Source organism: Schistocerca piceifrons, unplaced genomic scaffold, assembly GCF_021461385.2.
Source record: "Schistocerca piceifrons isolate TAMUIC-IGC-003096 unplaced genomic scaffold, iqSchPice1.1 HiC_scaffold_513, whole genome shotgun sequence".
Classification (NCBI taxonomy): domain Eukaryota; kingdom Metazoa; phylum Arthropoda; class Insecta; order Orthoptera; family Acrididae; genus Schistocerca; species Schistocerca piceifrons.
In genome coordinates, this window is record NW_025728748.1 from 27,095 (window position 1) to 33,247 (window position 6,153).

General features: G+C 54.3%; 16 non-coding genes across 16 annotated transcripts; all 16 read left to right on the plus strand.

The window, feature by feature from the left end:
• Positions 1-71: 71 nt before the first annotated feature.
• On the plus strand, positions 72-143 carry Trnae-cuc. The gene has a single exon. It is a non-coding gene; the product is annotated as a tRNA-Glu (tRNA).
• A 382-nt stretch (positions 144-525) lies between these two features.
• On the plus strand, positions 526-597 carry Trnah-gug. The gene has a single exon. It is a non-coding gene; the product is annotated as a tRNA-His (tRNA).
• A 287-nt stretch (positions 598-884) lies between these two features.
• Positions 885-966, plus strand: Trnal-aag. The gene has a single exon. It is a non-coding gene; the product is annotated as a tRNA-Leu (tRNA).
• An 80-nt stretch (positions 967-1,046) lies between these two features.
• Positions 1,047-1,128, plus strand: Trnal-cag. Its single transcript has one exon. It is a non-coding gene; the product is annotated as a tRNA-Leu (tRNA).
• Positions 1,129-1,406: 278 nt separating this feature from the next.
• On the plus strand, positions 1,407-1,478 carry Trnae-cuc. The gene has a single exon. It is a non-coding gene; the product is annotated as a tRNA-Glu (tRNA).
• A 371-nt stretch (positions 1,479-1,849) lies between these two features.
• On the plus strand, positions 1,850-1,921 carry Trnah-gug. The gene has a single exon. It is a non-coding gene; the product is annotated as a tRNA-His (tRNA).
• Positions 1,922-2,208: 287 nt separating this feature from the next.
• Positions 2,209-2,290, plus strand: Trnal-aag. Its single transcript has one exon. It is a non-coding gene; the product is annotated as a tRNA-Leu (tRNA).
• An 80-nt stretch (positions 2,291-2,370) lies between these two features.
• Positions 2,371-2,452, plus strand: Trnal-cag. The gene has a single exon. It is a non-coding gene; the product is annotated as a tRNA-Leu (tRNA).
• Positions 2,453-2,730: 278 nt separating this feature from the next.
• Trnae-cuc lies at positions 2,731-2,802 on the plus strand. Its single transcript has one exon. It is a non-coding gene; the product is annotated as a tRNA-Glu (tRNA).
• A 371-nt stretch (positions 2,803-3,173) lies between these two features.
• Trnah-gug lies at positions 3,174-3,245 on the plus strand. The gene has a single exon. It is a non-coding gene; the product is annotated as a tRNA-His (tRNA).
• A 287-nt stretch (positions 3,246-3,532) lies between these two features.
• Trnal-aag lies at positions 3,533-3,614 on the plus strand. The gene has a single exon. It is a non-coding gene; the product is annotated as a tRNA-Leu (tRNA).
• An 81-nt stretch (positions 3,615-3,695) lies between these two features.
• On the plus strand, positions 3,696-3,777 carry Trnal-cag. The gene has a single exon. It is a non-coding gene; the product is annotated as a tRNA-Leu (tRNA).
• Positions 3,778-4,498: 721 nt separating this feature from the next.
• Trnah-gug lies at positions 4,499-4,570 on the plus strand. Its single transcript has one exon. It is a non-coding gene; the product is annotated as a tRNA-His (tRNA).
• Positions 4,571-5,018: 448 nt separating this feature from the next.
• Trnal-cag lies at positions 5,019-5,100 on the plus strand. The gene has a single exon. It is a non-coding gene; the product is annotated as a tRNA-Leu (tRNA).
• Positions 5,101-5,382: 282 nt separating this feature from the next.
• Positions 5,383-5,455, plus strand: Trnae-cuc. Its single transcript has one exon. It is a non-coding gene; the product is annotated as a tRNA-Glu (tRNA).
• Positions 5,456-5,831: 376 nt separating this feature from the next.
• On the plus strand, positions 5,832-5,903 carry Trnah-gug. Its single transcript has one exon. It is a non-coding gene; the product is annotated as a tRNA-His (tRNA).
• The last annotated feature ends 250 nt before the right edge of the window (positions 5,904-6,153 follow it).

The window sequence follows — 6,153 nt, forward strand, 5'->3', positions numbered from 1 at the left end:
ACTTTTGCCGTTGTCGTCAAGTAGATTGTGTATAGCCTGCTGTGTTCGCTGGAGGAGCCCTGGCGTCGTTATCCGGTGTGGTCTAGTGGCTAGGATACCTGGCTCTCACCCAGGAGGCCCGGGTTCGATTCCCGGTACCGGAAAAGCGCATTTTGTTGCTCCTCTTATGCGACTTGTCCCGACTTAGCTCGGCTGACGCTCCGCTGACGCTTGCAGAAAACTACGTTAAGTACGATTCGTGGTGACAAGTGACAGCGAGAGCGATGCGACATCTATCCACCTCTTATCGAGGCACCTACCTGTGGTCAACAGAGCTGGAGGACTGCAAGACATTGCCACGGGGGTTGAATGCAGCTAACCACACTGCTTAGTGTCCTAACAGCGCAGACACGTTCGTTTGCCAGTACACATGTAATGGAGACCGCGTCTGACACAGCTGTGGGGAGACACAGTGGTGTGTGGGCTGAGCTTTGCTGTGCATCGCCACTTGCAGTCGCGAGAACTGCTCTCGGCGGTGCTTCCGTGGCCGTGATCGTCTAGTGGTTAGGACATTGCGTTGTGGCCGCAATAACCCAGGTTCGAATCCTGGTCACGGCAAATTTTAAAGTTTTGCCTTGCTGTCGCTGCAGTGACGATTGTGACTCAGTGTTTGAAATCACGGTGCCCTCTTCATTTTTCACTCATGTTCCGCAGGCTGCAGGTGGCACTACCAGTTCATTATCAACACGCAATGCCGCCGCACCAGAGCGCGGGCAGCTGCCTGTGTAGTTAATCTCTATTCAAAAAGGGCAGTTGTTTGAGGTGCAATGGATGAGCAGCCAGTCGCAGCAGAACAGGAAGCTGTGTCGTGCACTGTTTCTACAAAAGCGAAGAACACTGACGCAGGTAGCGTGGCCGAGCGGTCTAAGGCGCTGGTTTAAGGCACCAGTCTCTTCGGAGGCGTGGGTTCGAATCCCACCGCTGCCAATTTTTACTTCTCGTTTTTGTTCCATTGCGGTGTGGTCTCGTGGGTAAGAAGGCAGCTCCTGTGACCGCCGTGGCGCGTAGGTAGCGTGGCCGAGCGGTCTAAGGCGCTGGTTTCAGGCACCAGTCTCTTCGGAGGCGTGGGTTCGAATCCCACCGCTGCCAGTGTTTTCTGTCTCGGAAGCCGTAGCACTGATTACCCGCGACGAAAACAGCACAGCAAGCCGTGAGCGTCTCTTTCTTAAATTGTCGTAGCAGCACAGTGCGTGGTGCAACGACAGGATTCACAAGCGCAGTTTGGTGTCACGATTGCTGGCGTCCGTCTCCACGAAATGTGTCCAGAGCACGACGTTCTATAAAGTGGAAACGCTAACTTTTGCCGTTGTCGTCAAGTAGATTGTGTATAGCCTGCTGTGTTCGCTGGAGGAGCCCTGGCGTCGTTATCCGGTGTGGTCTAGTGGCTAGGATACCTGGCTCTCACCCAGGAGGCCCGGGTTCGATTCCCGGTACCGGAAAAGCGCATTTTGTTGCTCCTCTTATGCGACTTGTCCCGACTTAGCTCGGCTGACGCTTGCAGAAAACTACGTTAAGTACGATTCGTGGTGACAAGTGACAGCGAGAGCGATGCGACATCTATCCACCTCTTATCGAGGCACCTACCTGTGGTCAACAGAGCTGGAGGACTGCAAGACATTGCCACGGGGGTTGAATGCAGCTAACCACACTGCTTAGTGTCCTAACAGCGCAGACACGTTCGTTTGCCAGTACACATGTAATGGAGACCGCGTCTGACACAGCTGTGGGGAGACACAGTGGTGTGTGGGCTGAGCTTTGCTGTGCATCGCCACTTGCAGTCGCGAGAACTGCTCTCGGCGGTGCTTCCGTGGCCGTGATCGTCTAGTGGTTAGGACATTGCGTTGTGGCCGCAATAACCCAGGTTCGAATCCTGGTCACGGCAAATTTTAAAGTTTTGCCTTGCTGTCGCTGCAGTGACGATTGTGACTCAGTGTTTGAAATCACGGTGCCCTCTTCATTTTTCACTCATGTTCCGCAGGCTGCAGGTGGCACTACCAGTTCATTATCAACACGCAATGCCGCCGCACCAGAGCGCGGGCAGCTGCCTGTGTAGTTAATCTCTATTCAAAAAGGGCAGTTGTTTGAGGTGCAATGGATGAGCAGCCAGTCGCAGCAGAACAGGAAGCTGTGTCGTGCACTGTTTCTACAAAAGCGAAGAACACTGACGCAGGTAGCGTGGCCGAGCGGTCTAAGGCGCTGGTTTAAGGCACCAGTCTCTTCGGAGGCGTGGGTTCGAATCCCACCGCTGCCAATTTTTACTTCTCGTTTTTGTTCCATTGCGGTGTGGTCTCGTGGGTAAGAAGGCAGCTCCTGTGACCGCCGTGGCGCGTAGGTAGCGTGGCCGAGCGGTCTAAGGCGCTGGTTTCAGGCACCAGTCTCTTCGGAGGCGTGGGTTCGAATCCCACCGCTGCCAGTGTTTTCTGTCTCGGAAGCCGTAGCACTGATTACCCGCGACGAAAACAGCACAGCAAGCCGTGAGCGTCTCTTTCTTAAATTGTCGTAGCAGCACAGTGCGTGGTGCAACGACAGGATTCACAAGCGCAGTTTGGTGTCACGATTGCTGGCGTCCGTCTCCACGAAATGTGTCCAGAGCACGACGTTCTATAAAGTGGAAACGCTAACTTTTGCCGTTGTCGTCAAGTAGATTGTGTATAGCCTGCTGTGTTCGCTGGAGGAGCCCTGGCGTCGTTATCCGGTGTGGTCTAGTGGCTAGGATACCTGGCTCTCACCCAGGAGGCCCGGGTTCGATTCCCGGTACCGGAAAAGCGCATTTTGTTGCTCCTCTTATGCGACTTGTCCCGACTTAGCTCGGCTGACGCTTGCAGAAAACTACGTTAAGTACGATTCGTGGTGACAAGTGACAGCGAGAGCGATGCGACATCTATCCACCTCTTATCGAGGCACCTACCTGTGGTCAACAGAGCTGGAGGACTGCAAGACATTGCCACGGGGGTTGAATGCAGCTAACCACACTGCTTAGTGTCCTAACAGCGCAGACACGTTCGTTTGCCAGTACACATGTAATGGAGACCGCGTCTGACACAGCTGTGGGGAGACACAGTGGTGTGTGGGCTGAGCTTTGCTGTGCATCGCCACTTGCAGTCGCGAGAACTGCTCTCGGCGGTGCTTCCGTGGCCGTGATCGTCTAGTGGTTAGGACATTGCGTTGTGGCCGCAATAACCCAGGTTCGAATCCTGGTCACGGCAAATTTTAAAGTTTTGCCTTGCTGTCGCTGCAGTGACGATTGTGACTCAGTGTTTGAAATCACGGTGCCCTCTTCATTTTTCACTCATGTTCCGCAGGCTGCAGGTGGCACTACCAGTTCATTATCAACACGCAATGCCGCCGCACCAGAGCGCGGGCAGCTGCCTGTGTAGTTAATCTCTATTCAAAAAGGGCAGTTGTTTGAGGTGCAATGGATGAGCAGCCAGTCGCAGCAGAACAGGAAGCTGTGTCGTGCACTGTTTCTACAAAAGCGAAGAACACTGACGCAGGTAGCGTGGCCGAGCGGTCTAAGGCGCTGGTTTAAGGCACCAGTCTCTTCGGAGGCGTGGGTTCGAATCCCACCGCTGCCAAATTTTTACTTCTCGTTTTTGTTCCATTGCGGTGTGGTCTCGTGGGTAAGAAGGCAGCTCCTGTGACCGCCGTGGCGCGTAGGTAGCGTGGCCGAGCGGTCTAAGGCGCTGGTTTCAGGCACCAGTCTCTTCGGAGGCGTGGGTTCGAATCCCACCGCTGCCAGTGTTTTCTGTCTCGGAGCCGTAGCACTGATTACCCGCGACGAAAACAGCACAGCAAGCCGTGAGCGTCTCTTTCTTAAAATTGTCGTAGCAGCACAGTGCGTGGTGCAACGACAGGATTCACAAGCGCAGTTTGGTGTCACGATTGCTGGCGTCCGTCTCCACGAAATGTGTCCAGAGCACGACGTTCTATAAAGTGGAAACGCTAACTTTTGCCGTTGTCGTCAAGTAGATTGTGTATAGCCTGCTGTGTTCGCTGGAGGAGCCCTGGCGTCGTTATCCGGTGTGGGTCTAGTGGCTAGGATACCTGCTCTCACCCAGGAGGCCCGGGTTCGATTCCGGTACCGGAAAGCGCATTTTGTTGCTCCTCTTATGCGACTTGTCCCCGACTTAGCTCGGCTGACGCTTGCAGAAAACTACGTTAAGTACGATTCGTGGTGACAAGTGACAGCGAGAGCGATGCGACATCTATCCACCTCTTATCGAGGCACCTACCTGTGGTCAACAGAGCTGGAGGACTGCAAGACATTGCCACGGGGGTTGAATGCAGCTAACCACACTGCTTAGTGTCCTAACAGCGCAGACACCGTTCGTTTGCCAGTACACATGTAATGGAGACCGCGTCTGACACAGCTGTGGGGAGACACAGTGGTGTGTGGGCTGAGCTTTGCTGTGCATCGCCACTTGCAGTCGCGAGAACTGCTCTCGGCGGTGCTTCCGTGGCCGTGATCGTCTAGTGGTTAGGACATTGCGTTGTGGCCGCAATAACCCAGGTTCGAATCCTGGTCACGGCAAATTTTAAAGTTTTGCCTTGCTGTCGCTGCAGTGACGATTGTGACTCAGTGTTTGAAATCACGGTGCCCTCTTCATTTTTCACTCATGTTCCGCAGGCTGCAGGTGGCACTACCAGTTCATTATCAACACGCAATGCCGCCGCACCAGAGCGCGGGCAGCTGCCTGTGTAGTTAATCTCTATTCAAAAAGGGCAGTTGTTGAGGTGCAATGGATGAGCAGCCAGTCGCAGCAGAACAGGAAGCTCGTGTCGTGCACTGTTTCTACAAAAGCGAAGAACACTGACGCAGGTAGCGTGGCCGAGCGGTCCTAAGGCTGGTTTAAGGCACCAGTCTCTTCGGAGGCGTGGGTTCGAATCCCACCGCTGCCAATTTTTACTTCTCGTTTTTGTTCCATTGCGGTGTGGTCTCGTGGGTAAGAAGGCAGCTCCTGTGACCGCCGTGGCGCGTAGGTAGCGTGGCCGAGCGGTCTAAGGCGCTGGTTTCAGGCACCAGTCTCTTCGGAGGCGTGGGTTCGAATCCCACCGCTGCCAGTGTTTTCTGTCTCGGAAGCCGTAGCACTGATTACCCGCGACGAAAACAGCACAGCAAGCCGTGAGCGTCCTCTTTCTTAAATTGTCGTAGCAGCACAGTGTCGTGGTGCAACGACAGGATTCACAAGCGCAGTTTGGTGTCACGATTGCTGGCGTCCGTCTCCACGAAATGTGTCCAGAGCACGACGTTCTATAAAGTGGAAACGCTAACTTTTGCCGTTGTCGTCAAGTTGATTGTGTATAGCCTGCTGTGTTCGCTGGAGGAGCCCTGGGCGTCGTATATCCGGTGTGGTCCTAGTGGCTAGGATACCTGGCTCTCACCCAGGAGGCCCGGGTTCGATTCCCGGTACCGGAAAGCGCATTTTGTTGCTCCTCTTATGCGACTTGTCCCGACTTAGAACTCGGCTGACGCTTGCAGAAAACTAGTTAAGTACGATTCGTGGTGACAAGTGACAGCGAGAGCGATGCGACATCTATCCACCTCTTATCGAGGCACCTACCTGTGGTCAACAGAGCTGGAGGACTGCCAGACATTGCCACGGGGGTTGAATGCAGCTAACCACAACTGCTTAGTGTCCTAACAGCGCAGACACGTTCGTTTGCCAGTAACACATGTAATGGAGACCGCGTTCTGGACACAGCTGTGGGGAGACACAGTGGTGTGTGGGCTGAGCTTTGCCTGTGCATCGCCACTTGCAGTCGCGAGAACTGCTCTCGGCGGTGCTTCCGTGGCCGTGATCGTCTAGTGGTTAGGACATTGCGTTGTGGCCGCAATAACCCAGGTTCGAATCCTGGTCACGGCAAATTTAAAGTTTTGCCTTGCTGTCGCTGCAGTGACGATTGTGACTCAGTGTTTGAAATCACGGTGCCCCTCTTCATTTTTCACTCATGTTCCGCAGGCTGCAGGTGGCACTACCAGTTCATTATCAACACGCAATGCCGCCGCACCCAGAGCGCGGCAGCTGCCTGTGTAGTTAATCTCTATTCAAAAAGGGCAGTTGTTGAGGTGCAATGGATGAGCAGCCAGTCGCAGCAGAACAGGAAGCTGTGTCG